This window comes from Impatiens glandulifera, chromosome 7 (genome assembly GCF_907164915.1).
Source record: "Impatiens glandulifera chromosome 7, dImpGla2.1, whole genome shotgun sequence".
Lineage (NCBI taxonomy): Eukaryota > Viridiplantae > Streptophyta > Magnoliopsida > Ericales > Balsaminaceae > Impatiens > Impatiens glandulifera.
Window position 1 is genome coordinate 1046851 of NC_061868.1, and position 24189 is coordinate 1071039.

Genomic DNA, 24189 nt, shown 5'->3' on the forward strand with positions numbered 1-24189 from the left:
AGTTTTTAATTATTGTATTATTATAATAGTTTTTTATATTTAAATTTTATAAAAAATCAATTATAAGTGATTTAATAATTAGAAGAATAGTGATTTTAAAATATTTGATAAAATATAAAAATATAAACCATCATATTATAAGTCTCTACATTGATTTATTTATTTTGAAAATAAATTTAAAAATTAATATTTAAAAAGAAATAAATTATATTTTAATATTTTATTTAATAAATTAACTGATGTTATTATAATATAAGAGATAAAATGATTTTTTTAATTATATTTATATTTAAAAATAATAAACAGCTTAATATAAATTAAGAACATTATTTAGGTTCTTAAATATAACTCATTTCATTCCACCTTTTTGGTCTAACTGTCAACTTTTATGTTTGTAAACATATCATATTACTTATTTTATTAATATATGTTTATAAATTAAAATATATAAAGATTTAAAAGTTTATTAGAAATAAAAAAAAATGTGAAAAAGTAATTTTACTATTTATATGTAAGATTTCGAACTAACCTTGTATTTAAAATTTAAATTTTATAAAGAGAAATAAATGTATTTGATGAAATGAGTGACCATGAAATTTTTTTTATAAAAAATTGAATAAAATTCAAAAAATCTAAAAAAAAATCCTATATCAATCAATCTCATCCTGTTGAAAAACCAAATGAATTTTGAGTTTGTTGCCATCAAGATTTGAGCGTGGTCCAATTTTATTATTCAAACTTTTTAAATAAAAAGTTGAAAAAATGACCTATCACCTCACATCTCATCTTTTGAAAATAAAAATCTTACATCTTTTATAGTCTTGTTAATTTCTTAAAATAAAATTAAAAAAGTGATATTAAAGATAATAAGAGTAAATTGGATGATTGAAAGATATAAAGAGATTTGTGGATGATAATGAGACACAATAGACTTAAAAGAATTAAAAATAAACAATGAGAGTGATGATTGACTTTTAAAACTCAATTTTAAAAGTCCATTTGCAAAGCCTAACATTAATGTTCAACTTCAAGTACTCCTTTCCACCCACCACTGACCACACAATAAAGGGTCCAAGGATTGATTTGAGAATCTAAGGTAAGGCCCATTTTTTATTTACATTAATTATTTTTTCATAAAAACTTAGTTTAACACACATTAGACTAAAGTTAAAATAGACAATATGACCAATTAGATGTGCTTACTTGCTAAAACAATAGTTCAATGGTTAAAGAAATTAACTTAAAATTTAAGTTTATGCTCTAATTTAAACAAAGATATTGACTTATTAAATCCCAATAAAAAAACTGATAATGATGTGTGTAATACCCAACAAAAATTGAACAAATCAAAATAATTTTGGTTTGGTTAAATTGATTAACATTTAGATTTAATTATCAGTTTTTAAGACTTAGCGCGTGCCAATTAATATATTTTGTTTGGTAGGTGTGAATACTTTGTTTGATCTTGGGATTTTGTAATAAAAAAAATATTGTTTGTTAAAGAAAATAAGACTATTTTAGTTTTAATTAGTTTAATTACTAAAATATTATTTAGTATTTAAAATTTAAATTTAATAGAAATAAAATAAAAATATTTTAATTGATATAATGAATTATTTGATGGTTAAAAGGATCCTAATGTGATAGATAGAAAATTTCTTAAAAATGGGTAAATTTTTAGATAAAATCAATATCAAACGAGCTCATATTTTGTTTTTGATGCTCTAAATTAGTTTTAATTTTTTTTTAAATCACATAATATTATATGGACGAGAGTCTTTTAAACTTAACGATAACGTCTACTTAACACCTAAAATATATTATATTATAAATTTAAAATAATATAATATTAATATATATTTTTAACATAATTGATGATTTTTGTTAATGTTTAAATCAGATTTCAATAATTTATAACATATTAGATCATAACAAAGTATAACTAATTTATTCTTTTGTGGGTTTTTACCCTCATCACAATTAAATAGATTAATAATTTGTTTTATAAAAACATTTAATTCTATGATTATGTGATAAAAGAAAGAAAATAAAAGTATATGGATTATGTAATTGGGTTTTGAAAGTTAAAATTTGATAAAATAAAAAAAAAGAAGGGATAAAGACAGGCTGTTAGTTCCTTTCAAGTATGGGGACACAAGAAAAAAGTACACAAAAGAGATTAAATACTAAAGACAAAAAACATGTGATTAATGTCTCACGTTTGATGGCATCTTGTAGTTTTGGGCATCTTTTTCACTTCATGTTTTTTTCAAACAAACATTGGCTTAAGCAAAATCCAATTAAGAATTTATAATACTATCATGTTTCATGAAATCAGGATCTTTTTGCCTCCATCTTAAGAGCATCTACCAAAGAATATCATTTTCTCACTTATTCTTTTATAATTAAAATATTAATTATAAAAGCCATTAACTTATTAAATTAAAAAAATATAAATTTTTATGAAAGTACAGATCAAAAGCTGGGGGAGGTAGATATAAGTGTCAATGCTCATCAATGAATTTTTCAATCTTTCCAACTTGCAAAGTTTGTATATTGTAATAATTAGCTTCAAGAGGATAAGGGCTTTGATTTTGTAAGATGTTTTTATTAATATTTTAAAGGTAAAGTAAATATAATATGATATTTAAATAATGTAAAGTTAGATTTTAAAATATATTGAATGTTGAGTTATTTAAAAATTAGTGTAAATAACTCATGTTAAACTAGACCAAGATATAAGATTATTATATTAAATATATTTATTTGACTATAAAGTGAACTAGTTGTGATAAATGTTTTTTTTTCCTTATGATATTATAAAAGAATAAATAACTACTTGAGATATTTGTACCATATTTTATCCACTCTTTTTAAAAACTACTATTTTTATTTTTAAAACAGTCAAAAGTAAAAAGTCAAATTAATTTTATTTTTATTAGTTATAAAAAATTCTGAAATTCAATTAAATAACAAATTTTACACCATAAATAGATAATTATTTTTAAATAATACTACATATTTTTTATTTATCAAAATATACATTGAATCCAAAGTCGATTCAAACTCCTCAAAATCAATGCAATGAAAGTTTGAAAAGGTCAATAAAGCACGGGTCACATGAATATAAAAATAAAATAACATTACTAAACAAATTAAGATAAAATAGAAAAATAAATTAAAAAAATAAATTATATGTTGGCACTACCACAACCATTGAGTGAGAATAACGAAAATGGGTATAATAAAAATGAAACAAAAGCCTTAAAAGACTTATGAATCTTTAATTTTTACTATCCTCAAAATTTGGATTACAATATTTAATGGCATAGATTGAAATTGAGTTTTTTTATATTTGGTATAAAAAAGTAATTTAGTCCTCTTACCTCTTACGGATGGCAGGAGAATGTTTATCTTCCCTACCCGGTTCGATTTTTTGAATTCCTGCAACGCTAAATATATTTTCAACAAAAATATTTTTTAAAAATAAATTATATTAGTGCATTTGTTAATATTATGTATATTGTAAAAAAATATTTGTAAAATTATATATTGCTGATATTATATGTTTAATTGTGTTTATTAGTGTATGGGATAAACTCGGAGTGAGATCGGGGACAAAGAACACAAATACCAATCCTCTCCATTCCCAAACCGGGGAAAAATATCCTAACAAAGTAATTCAGATCGAAAACCGTTGGACGAATTATAATTATAATCCATAATTTTTAACTATATTTTAACAATATTTAATTTTGGGTAGGTTGTCATAGTCTAAAAAAATCATTATAATTTGAGATTTAAAAAATTCTAAAACTTTCATTATTTAGATAATCAAAATTCTAAGAGTTCAAAATAATTAATAAAAAAATCATAAACTTTGTTACAAATGCCAACAATTTTTACATTTATCTATGCAGTCTTAAAATCTATATTATTTGAATGTAACCAATCATATGTTATATACCTTCTATATAATTATTAATACATAAATTAAAGGATAAACAAAATATCAAACTAATTCATTATAATGAAATCTAAAAAGTCTTCATTCAAACTAATTCACTTTCCAAAATATATGAACTAAAATATGAAACATTTAATATAGCAGAAATCAAATAGTTTCATCCATAGTCCATAGTTGAAAAAATCACTGTTAGTTAAAGTTATCATTATAAGGGATATAGACCATTTAAAAAATTAAAATGGAATGAGTGAAATTTACTAAGTGATGATATATATATATATATATATATATATATATATTTTAATTTGCAGCCCAAAGTTACACCATCTTTGATGAGCACATTCTTTCTATAAATTGTGTCGCCCTCTAACAGCCCAACCCAAAGGACAGAATCACAGCACAACACAACTCCAATTGAGACAACTCCAAAGTAAATGCTTGTTGAGACCGAGCCAAGTCACAAATAAGACCTACTTACTAATATGTAATCATTGAGCTTTTGACATAACAGTCACAAACATCACTCCCTAGATGGAAGAGATAGTCTTAGTGGAGATAAATCATAGCCGATGAATCTTAGTAAAAATAGTATTTTTAACGACCAACATTAACCACAACGACCATACGTCGTGGTTAATAATATTTTTAGTGTCGGCGATCAATTCACCGTGGTTAATAATTTTTTTTAGTGTCGATTATGTAACGCCACACTAATAAGTATTATTATTAACCACGACTTTCATTATATTCGACGTGGCTAATGTTTTGGTTTTCTTGCCACACTCCCTTCATTATTATTAGTCACGGTTTTATGATGAACGCCGTGGCTAAAAGTCATATTTTTCCGCGCTTTTCCCGCATTTTTAGAGAAAATTAATAACCACAGCGAAAACATAAAGCCGTGATTAATAAACTATTTTTTAATCACGGTTTTATGATAACACCATCCTTAATAATCGTCAACTAAAATTTCCAGATTATTGATTATTAAGGACGGGGTTATCATAAAACCGTGATTAATAGTTTATTAATCACCGCTTTATGATAACGTCGTCCTTAATAATCGTTCACCAACAAATTCCGGATTATTGATTATTAAGGACATCGTTATCATAAAGCCGTGATTAATAAAATATTATTTAATCACGATTTTATGATAACGCCGTCCTTAATAATTATTCACTAAAATTTCCAGATTATTGATTATTAAGGATGGCGTTATCATAAAACCGTGATTAATAAATAGTTTATTAATCACGATTTTATGATAACGTCGTCCTTAATAATGAATATTCAGATTAGAGTTTTGGTTAAAAATCACAAGGAGAAATCAATTCATGCAGTCACTTATTAACATGTTTCTTGTAGAATTTTCTCAAAGATCATCAATCTTTAATTAGTTAGAATGATTAATTCAAGATGTAGATTTCGAAGAAGAGTCTGATTGTATATTGATGAAACCACTTTTCCTAAACTACTGATTTCCTTCAAACCAACATGCAATCCGTGTTCGATCATTTGAGATATTCTTCAATTAATTTGTTAAAAGGAAATTGAAGATATTTAAGAACAGATACAGTTGCATATTGGTTAAAAGCTCATTGGTTAAAGATAACAAGGATAAATCAATTCTTGCAGTCACTTAGTACGTTCTTTACATAATTTTCTCAATGATCATCAATCTCTTCTGTGTTACATGTTTGGAGATTTTTTTTTTTTTGTAAAACACATAATTAACAAGATAATTAAAAAAAATGATATGATATGGTGTAGGATTTAATGATTTTTTTGTTGATTCATAAGATGTAACTTAGGGTGTAGAAGGTCTCTTTAAATGAAACATTTTCTTGGTTCACATTTAGGGCGGGTATTTATAGGATTGGTAAGAGATTAGGTAAAAAAAACCTTTAAGTCCAAGCTCATGTCAACTTCCTTGACCAATTTTAGGGGGAGTTTCTCGAAGACCACCTCCAAATAGTTAGACAATTTGAGAGAATCTGGTGTTACACGTTTGGAGATTGATTTTTTTTTTGTAAAACACATAATTAACAAGATAATATTTCCTTAATCAAACATTTTTAACTACGGTAATGGATAATGCCGTGGTTAATAAGTTGACACCAAAACACATTAACTACGACGTTAAGTAAAACTGTGGTAAATGTGATTATTTATTAACCACGATTTTACCTAACGCCGTGGTTAATAATGTGAATCTTCAACATTTCCGCTCAAAACCAGAGAAATTTTCCCTACCAGATATGGTGTTAATGATCGGCGACTATCAACTTGCTTCTGGTTTTTTCCATTTCGAGACCTTATGCATTGAGGCTTGAGCATATATTTGGAACTTGTTTGATCTTGGGTTTTTAGCAAATAAGTTTGACCAGAAGCCTCTAGAAACTTTATATTATACAAAAATCACGATCCAAACATAGCATATTCCAAATGTATGATAATTCCACAAAATACAAAAATTGTGCATGTAAATCTCTTGAATAATACTATCATCTTCAACATTTCCGTTCAAAACCAGAGAAATTTTCCCTACCATATATGGTGTTCATGATCGACGACTATCAACTTGCTTCTGGTTCTTGCTATTTCGAGACTCTAAAGTTTCTAGAGGCTTCTGATCAAACTTATTTGCTAAAAACCCAAGATCAAACAAGTTCCAAATATATGCTCAATGCATAAGGTTTGTCGGGTTACAATCGAGCCAAGAAGTGGATCTTGTGGGTCCTGACCCGACAACAACGTTGGTTACAATCACCGCCTGCTCAGCATTGACCCGACGACTGGTCAATGCACCGCGGGCAAGATCTTGGCTCGGCTGGGCTGGCTTTCTAATAATATGTCATTGTTTAACAAAGAATATAAAAGGAAGCATGATATAAGGAATAATATTTGTGACAATAATTTCATGCATTAGAGGCACAACCTCACAAATTTTCCAACTCAAGATACAAGATACGAAAATTTCAAAAAGATAATTGATTTTCACACGATTAAATCAACCGCGGGAGCAATGAGTTTCTCCGGTTTCAACACGAGCCAGGTTTGGCTCGCGTCGGCCACTTTGTTATACGTTGACGTGTTATCCACGACGGGTACGTACATTATACACAATTGGCCGAAATAGCGGGACTTGTAGGCGAAAATGGAAGTTTTGAAGGTGACTATCAAGCCTACATGGTCGATGCATGCGCGACCGTGGTGGGTTCCGCACTTGGCGTATCGCCGATAGCGACTTACGTGGAATCGTCGGCTGGGATTCGGGAAGGCCGGGGGAGGACAGGATTGACAACGGTTAGTTGGATTATACTTTTTAGCGTCGTTTTTTTTGCCTATTCTTTCGAGTTTGCCTTCGTGTTCTATAGGCCTTAGTTGGTTATGGTTGGGGTGATGATATTGATGAAAGTGGTGAAAGACATTAAATTGGAATGACGATGCGGTTTCGACATTTGTGACGATGATTCTAATGCTGTTGACTTATTCGATATCAAACAGTTTAATTGGTGAGATTGGAGTTTAGGTGACTCTTGAATTTTACGATTTAGGTGACTCTTGGATTTTACGATTATGTCGTGATGATGGTTAAACGGGGGTATGAATAAATTATTTTAAGTAAACATTAAAATATTTGTATCTTATTTTAAAATATAAAAAATAACATTTAATTAAAAAACTAACTTATAATAAAAATATGAAAATATTCTTACTTTAAAATAAAAAATATCATAATAGTATTTAAATTAAAGTATTTGAATCCAAATGATGAAATTTGAAACAGTTGATTGATTGGGAAATTTGAGGAAATGACAGTAAAGATGATGCCTAATAGCGGATGGTGAGGGTGACTAATTTAAATAGCGCTGGTGACCCCTTTTTTTTTCTGACGAAAATACCCCTATTGCGTCACGCATCCTCCAGTTGCGTGACGCACCCGAGGGCATTGTGAAAAGTCCACAATGCCCTTACTATATAATTAAAAAAATTTCAGTTCTTCCCATTTCATTTCTTTCTTTCTTATTCTCTTTCTTCACTTCTCAATCTCCTCCTTCTCTCTAAAAAGACCACCCCCGACGAAGACGGCGGAATCCCAACGAAGGAGATGTCCGCTGCTATCCTTCAGATTACAGTTTACCACAAATGAATCATTTTGTAGTTTTTTGCATTTCAGATTCATTATATATTCATAATCTGTAAACTGTATTCTTCTTCTTTCCTTTATTTCTCTCCTTCGACGCATTGTTTGTTAGGGTTTAGTGATTAGGGATTGAGTAGGTGAATGCCACCGTTGCGGCGGAATCCGGGTGCGTAACGCAGTTGCGTAACACAGTTGCGTCACGCAGTTGCGTTACGCATCTGCGTAACGCACCCCAGACAACGTAACAACAAGAGCATCAAATGACTTTATGCAAGTATCGCGAGTGGCTAGACAGATGGTGGAGCGGTTTGGGTTCAGTAAGAAGATCGGCCAGATTGCCATTGGTGGAGGCAGTGGAAATCCCTTCTTGGGTCAACAAGTGTTGATCGAAAATTCGAAATCCATTGATTTGATGAAAATATTATGTGTAGTAACAGAGTTAGTCTGTGTTGTGTTTGTGATTGCAGATGTATTCACAGAAAGATTACTCAATGGCGACAGCAGATGTTGTGGATGCAGAAGTGAGGGAGCTGGTGGATAAATCATACTCGAGAGCATCACAAATAATCACAAGCCAAATTGACATTCTCCATAAGCTTACTCAACTTCTCATAGAGAAAGAAACTGTTGATGGTGAAGAGTTCATGCGCCTCTTTATTGATGGCAAAGCTGAATTTTATGTTTCCTAATTCCCTTTTCTATGATTTTTCTGTAAGAATTGCATGTCACCCCAAAACAATACATTTGCATATATATATATATATATATAAATACAACAATTTTTCTGTCAAAGTCAACAACAACAATAACATTAACAAGAAGAAGAATCAAATAAAATAGAAAAAATGTCATCTGCCAGTTCCTCCTCCTTTGTGCTTCTTATCTTCTAGGGCAGCAACTTCGTTAAGCATATCGGCTGCATCTTTGTGCATGTCCAGCTTTGCAAGGGCAACCGCCTGCATGTAAAAAGCAGTCGACCAATCGGGGAGGACACACTGAGCTTGCATGGCATCTCGGAGAGCTGCATCAAGTTGCTCACACATAAGATAACATAGACTTCGTCTTCCATATATAGTTGGGGAAATCATCGTTCCCACATCTATGAACTGCAACATTTTTATAACCATAATCAAATTATAAACAACCAAATATACATATATTACATACCAAAATGTTTTATTTTTATATACCCGAGAATAACAATCTATAGCAGTTCTAAAATCTTTATCACGGAATGCCAAGTCACCACGCTTCCTTGCATCTATCATGTCTTTCATCTGTTGTGTCCATTCTTGAAAATAAAGCTGGAACAAATCAAATAAACAAATAAGCGCTTGTGTTTGCACCAAAATGGCATTAGCAAAAAAGAATGCCTCATTAGTTTCTTCGTCGTCTTTATAGTGAGTTGTTACCAAGATTTGATGGATGACTGTGAGGTCCATTCTATGACAGGCATCGCCCATTGGTGAAAGAGGATGTTGAGGGGTGGCTGGTGCCTCTTCATATTTAGGGATACCAAGCATCACATAAGATTGAATCTGATGAAACAACGTATCATCAATATATAAAAGACTTCTCATCTCGATCTGGATACAGATCATAAAGTGTTTCAAAATGAACTTATAATTAGTGTGAATATGACACTTTCAATTGCAAAATGAATTAAATAAATGAACTTATAATTCTTTGAAGACCTTAGTTCCAACTACTATAGAATTGGAATCGATATAATTGTATTAATGGAATGGAGGAGGAATTGATATAATTGTATTAATTGCTACAAATTATAAACTAGAGTGAAAGAAAGACAATGAACTCACATCAGGTTTATTCTGCAATGGGGCAAGGGTAGCAACCGGGTCTCTTGTGTTCTCTTGGTTCATACTGCAAACATTTTGAAGCTATATTAATAACAACAGTAGCCTCTTCAGTTGAAAAATTTCCTTCCAAGTGTGAATCAATCAAAAGAAGAATGTTCTTCCCACGCATCATATCAAGCGCCTGCATTAGGACAACGTTTGTTAATAAAGAATGCAATTTTAATTTTGTCTCAAATTTCTCAATTTAAGGTCTAGGCACCAACCTACATGAGTGAATTACTCATTTAATATAAAATATTCTACACCTGGTATAAACAATGTTTGCAATTATTAGAAGTTGTTTTTATGGACTACTCTGTTAATACAACCTAAAAAAACATGGAGAAGCACTTAAATGACTTGGTGGGATGTGTTTCCCACTGAGAAGATCCAGAAGCACTGTTCCAAAGCTAAACATGACACTTTCTGGGGTAACCCTTCCTGCATACAAGCACATTTACCCAGCTAATTTCTGTAGTCCATTATGTGTTGGTAGTGGAAGAATTAACGGTTGATTGATGATAAATCTGAAGTAATTGTCTAGCAGTCTCTCCTTGGAATGTATAATAGTGAAGCTATATTTTCTCCGATCACTCATAGAACACTCAAGTAGATATTTTGAAAAAGCATAAAGGTCCATACTTCATGTTAATTTTTGAGAAGAAGAGGAAAAACTGTATATATATTTCTGCATTGATTAGATTGTTAATTATTTCAATCTGCTATATAGCCATTCTAACCAAAATATAACTTCTACTAATAACCACCACTAATCTAGAAGCTGATTAACTGCAATATGCTTTTAAAATACTTTAACTTATAATTTTTCTATAAACCCTCCTCAATGGAAGTGTAGTGAATTTCTCAAAGCTCACTTTCTGAATTTTATCAACTTATCATTTCTCCAGACAATCCAAATAAGAGATCATGAGAATATTCTCTTATTATTCTTAATAATTTATCTAAATGATTTACTTGAAAGATAATGAAGGAAACATGTAGAAATCTACTATAAATGCCTAGGGTTCAATAACATTGTTGATCGATCTCCCAACAAGATTTGTACTATAGCTTCCGTCTGTATATAATAATATTTGGAAGAAGTCAAAAACAAAGCAAAATAATTACAACCAGAAAAAAAAGAAAAAAAAACATACCAACCACTCCTTGTGACCTTGGAAGCCTTCAGGTGGCGTTCCTTAGCTCGTTATATGAGAATGCCTTGGCATGAGTTGATGAAAGGATTTCACTCTCTGATCTTGGAGATGGGATAATCATATCATTGTTTTCTCCATAACAAGATGGGACTGTAATATTGTTCATAAAAACAAACAAACAAACCAATTGATTAAACATTAGAAACAAATTATTATTATTATTAGGATCCTAAAAACAAACAAACAAATAAATAAAATTTTCTTTCTTGGACGATTTCCAGATAACTAAAGATATCAAATCAAACTGGATGGATTAACCAACTCTACAAGAAACACATTTGTTTGTTACCTGAATTGATGGAAGGGATTTGAGCTGAATCTTGCGTGACGCATCCTACGTGACGCATCATGTGTGACGCATCCTGCGTGACGCATCCAATCAACCAACCAATCAACCTGCATTCAACGAATCAGGGCGAATCAATGACGTTCTGTAAAGGAAATCAACACAAACAGTCATATATAAACGAAATAAACACAAAATATAAACGAATATAGTGGAAATTTTTGCTTCGGCCGTCGTCGTTCGCCGTTGGAGCCGCAGTTCGCCGTTGGAAGTTCTTCGCAGCTATAGGCCATTGAATATGGTGGAATGGTCGACGGTGCCTCTTCGATTGGTTCTTCGGCGATGAAAAAGAAGAGAAAGTCTTCTCCGCCACCATTAGGGTTCACGGCGGAGAAGACAGGGAAGAAATGGATGAGAGAAAAAATGAATCGAAAATGAAAAAAAAATTATGACTTTATAGGGTTTAGGGTGCGTCACGCAGCTGGAGGGTGCGTGACGCAGGGGTATAATGGTCATTAAAAAGTTTGGGGTCACCAGCGCTATAAAAATTATCCCCGCACCATCCGTAATTTGACCCCTCTTTATGGTCATTTCCTCAAATTTCCCAATATTACTTCACCTAAAACAAGAAACACCTGACAATTTTTTTTAATAAACCTAAAAATAAACCCTCAAAGTATTAAGTAAATTTAAAATTCACAATTAAGATTATTCATTAAATATCTACTTTCCCACACTATTTATAATATTTAAATATATAACATTTTAGCGTTTTATCGTGACAACTGACAACAATATAAAATTTGAGAAACGTTACACACAAATATACTTACGACTGTGAATTGATACAATTTTTTAACCCCTTACAAAATATTATAACCTAAGCACAAAATGAAGTATTTTGGTAAGTGTTAAACCCCAAAACTATGGAATTTAAATGTTCTTATTGTCTAAGCATATAATTGTCTGATTTTCATTATTTAACATGAAGAATAAAACTAAACAACTGACCCAGGTGAAGCATAATTTACTAGAAAAAACGTTACTTTTGATCCAAACCACAATACCATCTGAAAATGCATATAAAGAATTTACCAAGTAATAACAAATTTTTTTTTTTTGTGAAGTATGTAGTTGGGTATCATTTTATATGTATACTTTTAAGAAGTAAGTTAGGTTTAGCTCTTTGGAATCAAGTCATGTGGTTCCTTAGTAATAATATGTTTATACATATTTGTTTTCTTGTTAATGGAAGTAATATTATGTAAATATCTTAATTTGAATTTAAAATGGCTGATATTTAGAATTAATTTTTGAAGACATTTAAGTTATATATAAATATTTTGTGAGATTATTCAAATAATTTTGAAAAAACATAATTATATTTTATTAACTTAATGCATTTAATTAAAAAATATTGTTTTTTATTATATAATAAAATATTTTAAGAACTAGTTTCATGTGGAATTATTTTAAAATTTTACTCAAAACTCAACAATCCTATCAAATATATTTTTTAAACTATCAATTCATTAAAAAAATATTAAATTAATTTTCTTTTATATTTATAATTTAAAATTTAAATGTAATAAAATATTATAATAATTCAATTAATTAAAATTTTAAATATTCTATTTTTTTTATCAAACCAAATTTTAATAAAATCCATTAAAATTCTTCAAATAAACAAACATCAAACGAGTTTAAGTCATTTTAAATAAGTTAATTTAAATAAATTCAACACCAACAAATCCTTAATTAATACTTAAGGAAAATATTTTGTAAAAATACTGGATCAATAAATTTGTTTCTTCTGTGAAGTAATTAAAATGATAAATGCTTTAAGAGAAGAAAAATACAAGACACGGGTCAACTGGACCCTTGACCAAAGAACCTCCATCCCTCTGCTTGGACTTCTACATATGAGTTCGAACCAGGGCTGAGCCCCTTGGCATTGAGTTTGGTCTTGGTTTAGGTTCAGACCCCTTGACTGACAAAGACACGGGTCAATGCCCCCTTTGACCGACCCTTTGCCTCATCCTTCACCACCTTCGCTTGGATCCTTACATCTGGGCTTGGCACCTGCCGAGCCTCTGCCTTCCTTGAGCTTCGGTTAAGAAACCGATAGTTGAAGATTATTCCTGATATGATGATAATACATATTAAAAATAGAGCCTAATTTTAATGAGCAGGAAAATCAAATATTGAGCATCAATATGCATTTCAAAACAATCAAATTTTAATGAGCATTAATATGCATAGTTTGATTTTCTTATAGGAATAACTAAAGGTTACTCCATTTTCATACTATTAAATAATATACCTAAATTATTCCTTCTTTGATTTGATATTAATACTTTTTTTTAATTTTGATCAGGACTTCGATGATCGAAATATGAAGAAATATATTAGAAAGTGAATAGAAAATTTAGAGAATGAAAATAACCTTAAAAAAATCTGTCTATTGAACTTAATGAAAATAACACGATTACAAAACTTAAATAAAGTAAAACATAACTTAAACATTAAACTAAGAGACATGAAGAGTCTCATTTACTAGAAAAGATCAAGAGTTTTGGACAATCCAAGAAACTCTTTAACAACCTAAGACTCCTTAATTATTATTATTATTATTATTATTATTATTATTATTTCTAACAAGATTATTCTAAAATGTTCTATACTTCAATATTATAAACAAAATGAGGGAAAATGGATATTTAATGAATAGTCTTGAGGGTGAATTTTGAAATTATTTAATACTTTTGAGGGTTTATTTATAGTCACTAAAAAAAGTGTGTCTTGCTTGTTTTAGGTGAAGTAATATTTGAGAATTGGAATTTAAATTCACAAATATTAAATGTTGAAAATGAAATATCATGATAGATGGTGCTATTTTATTTTAATAGGAAGATTGTAATGTTTTTTATGACAAGTACAACCAAAGCACATTAAATTGTCACACATAGGGAAAAAAGTATTATAATGTTTATTTAAATAATTTACAATACTTCACCTATTCTTTTATCAATCAATTATTCAAACAAAATATCTTTTAATTTTTTTTATAACTTTAAGTATTTTCATCTTAACCCAACATTTTATAATCGATACCAAACAATTTTCTTTTAAAAATAACTCTAATTTACCTAAATTCTCATTATTAAAAAAGTATTAATATCAAATCCAAGAAGGAATAATTTAGGCATATATTTAATAGTATAAAAATGGAATAAAATCTTCAGTTATTTCTATAAGAAAATCAAACTATGCATATTAATGCTCATTAAAATTGATTGTTTTGAAATGAATATTAATGCTCAATATTTGTTTTTATGCTCATTAAAATTAAGCTCTATTTTGAATATGAATTATCATCATATCAGATCGGTTTTTTAAACGAAGTTCAAGGAAGGCGGAGTCTCGGCAGGTGCCAAGCCCAGATGCAAGGATCCAAGCGAAGATGGTGAAGGATGAGGCAAGGGGCCGGTCAAAGGGGGCATTGTGTTAGGATTTGTATCTCCCAAATCCGACTAGTTTGAAACAATATGTAAAAATGCAAAAAAGAAGAACACAAGAAGACAGAGATTTATAGTGGTTAACTCAAATTGAGCTACGTCCACTTCAGGCACCACCAGATTTCACTATAAAGAAGAAGAAGGAATACAGTTTTTTGCCTCACACTTTATCTCTAGAATTCTGTCTTTACAATGTAAATCCTTAATAATCACATATTTATAAGGTAAACATTCAAGTAATAAACCTAAATAACTTTGGTCAGGCCCAAACCCAAAACCAAAAAGAAAACCCAATAAACTCTAATTAACAATGTAGAGTTTATTATAAGTGTAGGCTCCATAACTCAACAATCTCCCACTTAGAGACTAACTTCATCATCTCTCGATCGGTAGTGGTTTTCCATTCGGTGTCTTAACGAAGAAGACCAACTGAAGTTGCACACAACTTCAGTTTCTTATTTGTCACAACTTTTGTCAACATATCAGCTGAATTCTCACTCCCGAGAATCTTCTCAAGAGCTAATACTCCATCTTCTAAAGATGACCGAATGAAATGATAACGAACCTGTATATGCTTCGTCCTTCCATGATAAACATAATTCTTTGCCAAATGAATGACACTCTGACTTTCGCATCGCAACACACTTCCTTCGTAGTCTTGACCTAATTCTAGTAAAAAGGATTGTAACCACATCATCTCTTTAGAAACCTCTGTCACAACAACATACTCTGGCTCACAACTAGAAAGAGTAACAATCTTCTACAATTTTGAAACCCAACTGATTGCAGTACCTCCTCGAGTATAAATGTACTATGTTTTGCTCTTATTACTATAAACATCACCACCATTGTCAGCATCAACATATCCTTCCAAACCCATATTAGACTTTCGAAAACACAAAGCGAGACCCATACTTCCTCTTAAGTATCGTAGTATTTACTTTACTGCTTCCCAATGTTGTCTACCTGGGTTGCTCATGAATCTTCTAACAACTCCCACTACATGTGCAATATCTGGTCTTGTGCAAACCATCGCATACATAATACAACCAATGGTAGAGGCATACAGAACAGTGGTCATGTAATTTTTTTCCTCTTCTGTTGAAGGCGACTGATCTTTAGATAGTCTAAAGTGACTAGTTAAGGGGGTAGTAACTGGTTTTGCATCATACAAGTTAAACATACTAAGAACTTTCTTCATATATTTTTCTTGTAAAAGCTTGAGAACTTCTTCATCCCTGAAAATTCTCATCCCAATGATTTGTTTTGCAGCACCCAAATCATTCATTGCAAACTTTTCTGACAACTCTTTCTTTAGCTTGTTAATCTCATACAAGCTTTCTCCAACAATCAACATGTCATCAACGTAAAGGAGTAGAATAATGTACGATTTATCAAACCTCCTTATATAGCAGCAATGATCAGCTTCACACCTCAGAAAATTGTTACTTTTCATGAAGCTATCAAACTTCTTGTATCATTGCCTTGGAGCCTATTTCAAACCATACAGACTTTTCTGAAGCTTACACACAAGCTCATATTTTCCTTTGATTTCAACTCCTTCTGGTTGTCGCATATAAATCTCTTCATCTAAATCACCATGAAGAAAACAGTTTTGATATCCATTTGTTGAAGATGAAGGTCTTCTTTCACAACCAAACTCAAAATAGTTCTGATTGTCATCAATTTAACTCTTGGAGAGAAAATCTCATTATAGTCAATACCTTCTTTCTGTTGAAATCCTTTCACAACCAACCTTGCCTTGTACCTCATGGTTTTATCATGTTCTTCTTTAATCCTGAAGATCCATTTGTTGTGAAGTGATTTCTTTCCTTTTTGTAGCTTAGTGAGATCCCAAGTCTGATTCAACATCAAATAGTCCATCTCATCTTTCATACCAGACTCTTACTTAATCGATTCATCAAATGTATTGCTTCCTCATAACATTCAGGTTCACCTCTATTTGTCAACAAGATATAGTTCAGAGATGGAGACCACCTCTCAACTGGTTGTCGATTCCTTGACAATCTTCTCAACTGTATAACCGGTGTTTGTTGATTTACCTTTGGAGCCACGTTCTTAAAAATTTCATCTTTAACAACACATTGTTCTTCTGTGTCAGTCGGTATATATTTAGTTGAAAATTCTCTCAAATCAACGGTACTAGTCTCTTCCAACTTAGAATCACCATTTGATGTCTTCCCAACGCAATCTTTGTAGAGAACCTGTTCATTTAAGATAACATTTCTGCTACAAATGATCTTCCTATTTTGATTATTCCAGAAACGATAACCAAACTCGATATCACCATAACCAATGAAAAAACATTTATTAGACTTTGGATCAAATTTTCTCCTATCACATTCATTAATATGAACATATGATGAACAACCAAACACTTTCAAATAAGAAAGGTTTACCTTTTTATTGCTCCAGGCTTCTTCAAGAATTCTGAATTCAAGAGGAACAGAGGGTCCCCTATTTATCAAGTAGGCAACAATATTTATAGCTTATGCCCAGAAGGTTTTAGGCAGTCCTACATGCAATCTCATGCTTCTAGCACGCTCGTTCAATGTTCGATTCATTCGTTCAACTACTCCATTCTCTTGAGGCGTTCGGGGAATAGTCTTCACCATACTGATCTCATTCACATCACAATACTCTTTGAAATCTGAATTAATATATTCACCTCCGTTGTCGGATCTCAAGCACTTAACTTTCTAATTTGTTACATTTTCAACCAAAGCCTTCCATTTCTTGAAAATAGCAAATACTCCAGACTTGTGTTTCATAAAATATACTCATACCTTTCTTGTCGAATCATCTATAAACATCACGTAGTATTGTGATCCGCCAATAGAAGAAACATGTGCATGTCCCCATAAATCAGTGTGTACCAACTCTAGCCTTTCTTTCTTGAGCTCCTTCCCAATTTTTAAGAAACTCACCTGTTTCTGTATTCAAGAATGCAGTTTTCACATAAATGATGTTCAACAGACTTCAGTTCTGTAATTTGTCCATTCTTCAAAAGAATTTTCATCCCTTTTTCGCTCATATGGCCCAACCTGCAATGCCACAACTCACTGTTCTTCGAGTCATCAACTACAACAACAACTATTTCTCTACAAGTTGAAGTCGTGTATAATGTTCCAGTTTTGTGATCTCAAGCAACAACAATTGCTCCTTTAGTCAACTTCCATGCACCATTTCCACAATTGAAATTGTGACATTCTTCATCAAGTTGTGTAACAAAGATTAGATTTCGCATTAAACCTAGAATGTGTCTCACCTTATTAATCTTCCAAACAAAACCATTTGCCATCTTCAATTTGATGTCCCCCATGCCAACAATATCCAGTGGCTCACCATCTACGAGATAAACTTTCCCACAGTTTCCAGCAACATAATTCTCCATTAATTCTTTGTGGGTAGTGGTGTGGAAAGACGCTCTCGAGTCCAAAACCCATGAATCTATCGGGCTATCAACAAAAAGAAGTAACGCATCAGTGACAGTTTCTGTAACAACGTTGGCTGCATCATTTTTATCATCACTATTTCTCTTCGGTGCTTTGTAGTTCCTCTTCAAATGACCCTGTTTACCACAATTCAGCACTCAAATGTCCACCCAGACTTGGACTGACTCCTCTTGCTCCTCAACATAGATCTGCTCTTACCTCGGTTGAAATTTCTATCATTACCTCTACCCCTGTTTTTCACATTCAAAGCAGAACCTTTGAACGTTTCACCAGAATCAATTTTACGAACCTCTTCAACAAGAATACGATCTCTAACTTTAACAAATTTTAGTTTAGCATTTCCAACTGAATTAATAATTACTACCCTCATAGGTTCCCAACTATTTGGTAGAGATGCTAACAAAATTAGGGCACTAACTTCATCCCTAAAATCAATCTCAACAGATAGAAATTGATTCACAATTGTATAGAATTCATTCAAATGAGTAGTGATAGAAGTACCATCAACCATTCTTAAGTAAAAGAGTCTTTTCATTAAGTGTACATTGTTGTTAATAGATGGTTTGTCATACATATCAGAAAAAGCTTTCATCAGGCCCATGGTGGTCTTCTCCTTTGCTACATTGTGAGCAACCGTCTTGGTTAGCGTCAATCAGACAACTCCCAAAACCTGTCTATCAAGGAGTTTCCATCCAGCTTCATCCATCTTCTCTAGTTTATCACTCAAAGGAACATGAAGATTCTTTCAATAGAGATAATCTTCAATATGCATTCTCCAGAAGACATAATATGTCCCATCAAATCTTCCAATCCCATGTCCTATACTGTTCTCACTTGTCATCATTTTCAATGCTCAAATCTAGCCTAGCTGCTCTGATACCAGTTGTTAGGATTTGTATCTCCCAAATCCGACCAGCTTGAAACAATCTGTAAAAATGCAAAAAAGAAGAACACAAGAAGACACAAATTTATAGTGGTTCACTCAAATTGAGCTACGTCCACTTCAGCCACCACCAGATTTCACTATGAAGAAAAAGAAGGAATACCGAGTTTTTGCTTCACACTTTATCTCTCTAAAATTTTATCTCTACAATGTAAACCCTTAATAATCACATATTTATAGGGTAAACATTAAGGTAATAAACCTAAATAACTCAATAAACTCTAATTAACAATGTAGAGTTTATTATAAGTGTAGGCTCCATAACTCAACACATTGACCCGTGTCTTTGTCAGTCAAAAGGTCAGAACCTAAACCAAGACCGAACCCAATGCCAAGAGACTCAGCCCTGATTCAAACTCATATGTAGAAGTCCAAATAGAGGGATGCATGTTCGATGATCAAGGGTCTAGTTGACCCGTGTCTTCGATTTTTTCTTCCCTTAAAGAATTTATCACTTTAATTACTTAGAAGAAACAAAATTTTGACCCAGTATTTTTATAAAATATTTTCCTTAAGTATTAAGGATTTGTTGGGGTTGAATTTATTTAAATTAACTTGTTTGAAAGAGATTTAATTTTTTTTTTAAATCACTTAAACTTGTTTGATGTTTGATTATTTGAAGATTTTTAGTGGATTTTATTAAATATTTGGTTTGATAAAAAATATAGAATATTTGAGTTTTTAATTGTCGAATTATTATAATGTCTTATTGCATTTAAAATTTAAATTTTATAAAAATAAGGAAAATTAATTTAATATTTTTATTAATGAATTGATAGTTTAAAAAAATATATGATAGAATTATTGAGTTTTGAGTAAAATAAAAAAAAAACACGTCAAACGAGTTCTTAAAATATTTTATTGTATAATAAAAAAAATACTTTTTAATTAATGAAATGAGTTAATAAAATATAATTATTGTTTTCAAAATTATTTGAATAATCTCACAAAATATTTATATATAACTTAAATGTCTTCAAAAATTAATTATAAATATCAGCCAAACAAAAAATATTATAAAAAACCTAATTATACTATAAATATTTTTAAATTCAAATTAAGATATTTACATATTACTTTCATTAACATGAAAACAAATTGTATAAATAAAATTAAATTAGATCTAAAGAATCAAAAAATTAAATAAAAGTTAATCTAAAGAAAAAAAATATTTTTTGGTATTTTTTTTAGAAATAATTTATTGAATTGATTTATATTTTTATTGGATTTTTTTTTTTAAACTAAAATGTATTAAGCATGAAACATATATAAAAATGATGACATTTGCCACAATTGCTTCTGAATCCAGAATTACGGCAGAATTTTCAAACATGTTAAAGTTGTACAGAAAGAAACTGAAACTTAGGGCCAAATGAACTATTGTTATGACAATACAAGAAATGAAAATGTGTGCTTATACATTTTTTTTTATTAGGGAACGCAAAGCATTAATCTTATTGAATGAAATGTTTTGACTTGAATCATGACCAATCATTTTTCTTAGTAAACGTTTTATTGTCATTGCCTACATAGAAACCATCTTCATTCACCACCCAATAACACTTGTAGGTTACAGGCAATCCTTTGGTTGTACAATAACTTTTAATAGAGTTATCATATACGGCGAATCTTTTATCTTTTGAATTCCAATAGAAATGACAAAAATAGAGCGTAGTTCCCCAAATGTTCTCACCAAATTTCCAAGAGAAATCTTGTCCATGAACCACCCTTTGTAGGCCTAAGTCATCGTTACCTGACTTACATCTCACTGTCAATGCTCCTCGAACATCTGATACATTGCTTATTATATGGACCTCTCCTAGTGGAGGACCCAAATGAATTCTTTTACTATTGAACTCGTCTTTGTTTGTGTCACTAGAGGAACATGCAGAGTGAGTGTTTATAATAAGGGACAAGAGAAGGAGAGGAAGGGTAAAACTTATAATAAACTTGGACTCCATAGCACCTCTTGATGTCTTGAGAATAGTATAGGTATGTCTACAAGAAAAAAATAATATCCTAAACTCTCAACTTAATTTGCATTCACCATGAAATATACTAATACATATAAATACTCAACTAAATCTAAGGAATATTTTAGGTACATCATTTAATAGTATGAAAATGAAATTAAATCTTCAGTTATTCCTATAAGAAAATTAAACTATGCAAATAAATGCATATTAATGATCATTAAAATTCGGTCGTTTTGAAATGCATATTAATAATGTTCATTAAAATTAGGCTTTATTTGAAAGAAAAAAAAAATCTAAATTGGTTAATGATCTACAAAGATAATATTGATCACTATCCAAAAAATAATATGAATTATCATTATATCAAGAATAATCTTGAACTATCGAACTCTCAACCATTCAATTTCAAAATTCTATTCCATTTTGAATTTCCAAAATAATATTTTTCAATTCAATTTCTTTAACAGTGTAGGTTTATTTGGGCTCTAGTTTTATTTAACTTCTTCTAATTAGCTGATGTTCTATATTATTTTTATTAAATTCTGAAAAAATAATAAAATAACTCACCATATTTTTCTCTACAAGATAGGGCTTAGACATTTACATTTTGCCTGAATTTTATTGCTTTGTCCAACTTGTGTATACATAAATTTTCTTTGTGATCTAGATGTTAAACCACACGTTTTAATTAATTAATCTGATTTTTTAAATTATTTCATGTTTTCCTATTTCTTCGCCTCAAATTTGTACTTTTACAATAATAATTATTAGCCCTTGCTCCCGAATTTTTGGGGTCCTACCAAAAAAGAACTATTCTCTCGATGGATTATTAATCTACCTAAGTGATTTAAGTTAGTTTAACATGTGATGGGTTATTTTAAATTATTAATTAATATATTAAGTTAGTTAAATATTAAATTTTATAATTTGTAAAATTTTAAACAAATATTACGAGTAATTATTAGAAAATATATGATTTTTTATTAAGATATATCTTTATTTATTATTATATAAATTATTTAATTTTTGTTAGATAAAATAAAAGAGACTGAGATTAGGAGATTCTTATTTTTATTCCTATAATTTATGTTTATATAATATAATATATTTTATTTTATTTATATTATTTAAGTTAATTTTTTATTTAATTTTAATTATTTAATTTATTTGTTTAATTTTAATTATATATATATTATATTATAAATTAATTTTTTTTTAAAAAATGATTAAAACAATTTCATTAAAATCCTAAAAGTGGGAGGGTCAAAGATCAAAACTAGACAAACCTTAGTTAGGATTAAAGGATGACAATCAATCCACCCTAAAAAAATGATTAGTAGCAATCAAACATACAAACAAAGATTACAAACAAAGATTATAAATTGTCTCAAATCTTAATTTTATAGTAAATTTTATAGTTTTTCTTGACACTTTCTTTATATTTGATGGATATTTTTTTCTAATTTTTTTTCTTTTTTTATGAGTGTTCACTTTATTCCATAGCCAATTATTCTAGAACATGTATCATCAAAAGTTCATTAATCCACAATTTATCTTTTTATGAAACAATAATGTTGAAGCAAATAATTAAATATAAAGTGAAAATGAGTTTAAATGGTGAAAATTGCATAATTAAGGTGTTAGAAAAAGTCTTATCAAAAGTTATAAATTTTTATTGATGTGAAAGTGTCATTCGTCTTATAAAATTACTTTACAATAACATAAATATTAGCTTTTTTTTTTTTTTAAAATACCTTAGCAAATATTGTAGTTCTTATTAAATCATCACCTTTCATAAAAAGCATTATCACCTTGTGTGCTTGTTTTTATAATTGATTATGGTTTGCCATTTTTTTAAACATATTTAATGTTTTATCCCTCCAGAAAAATATGAATAATGCTCATTAGTCACTTAAAACTTAATTTCCTTAATAACAGAGGTTGTGCCGCATCTTCAATGACTATCACTTTATGAAAATCACAAAGCGATCAAAAAATGGTAGAATGAAAAGCTCCTATAAACTATATCATATCTTTCTGCTATTTCATTTGCTAAAATTTTACAGAGTTCACATGAAAAAGAAAACAATGGTAAGAGATTTGAGCGAAATTTTAAAGTTTAGCAAGTAAAAAACTCAACATAAAACAAGTAAAATAAACATTTAATTGATGCGAATTGAACAAGCAATACAGGTTTCTTTCCATAATTAGATACATGTAAAACGAGATTATTCTAAAAACAAAGAAAGACGGAAAAGACAATAGAAAATAAAGACATTACTAAAGAATGAAGAAGATATACTATGAAAATATAACATTATAAGCCATTAGTGGATGACTAAATGTGCTCCATTATTAAAAATGTTAGACAAATAAAGGGATCAATTAATCAATATATAGTCTACAACTAAAATGTTCTTAATCTTTTATAATGATTGTAAAAATAAGTAGTAAATTAATTCTTACAATGATGCTCAAAGGTGCTGCAAAAACCGAAATAGAGAGAATGATAGACAAATCCATCCCAAAACATGAACTCGATTCGAATCATTTGCCAAAAATGTGCAGCATAGGACAATCGAAGAAAAACCCATGAAATTTAAAAGCATAAGTAACTTCAAATTGCTCACCTGCAAAAGAAAAGCATAATATATATCAATTATGATACGATTGTGTGGTTACAAATATGAACGTGTCAGTTAGAGTCGGTCCAGAATTTTTTGATGCTCAGCCCTAATTATTTATTTTTCATGTCTTAGTTTTAGTTAAAAAAACTGATAAAAATAAAATAAAAAAT

The 24189-nt window shown here is 29.9% G+C and overlaps 2 pseudogenes; one reads left to right on the forward strand and one right to left on the reverse strand.

The window, feature by feature from the left end:
• The first annotated feature begins 6523 nt into the window (after positions 1-6523).
• LOC124944834 lies at positions 6524-7502 on the forward strand (annotated as a pseudogene).
• Positions 7503-8922: 1420 nt separating this feature from the next.
• On the reverse strand, positions 8923-10433 carry LOC124944835 (annotated as a pseudogene).
• Positions 10434-24189: the final 13756 nt, after the last annotated feature.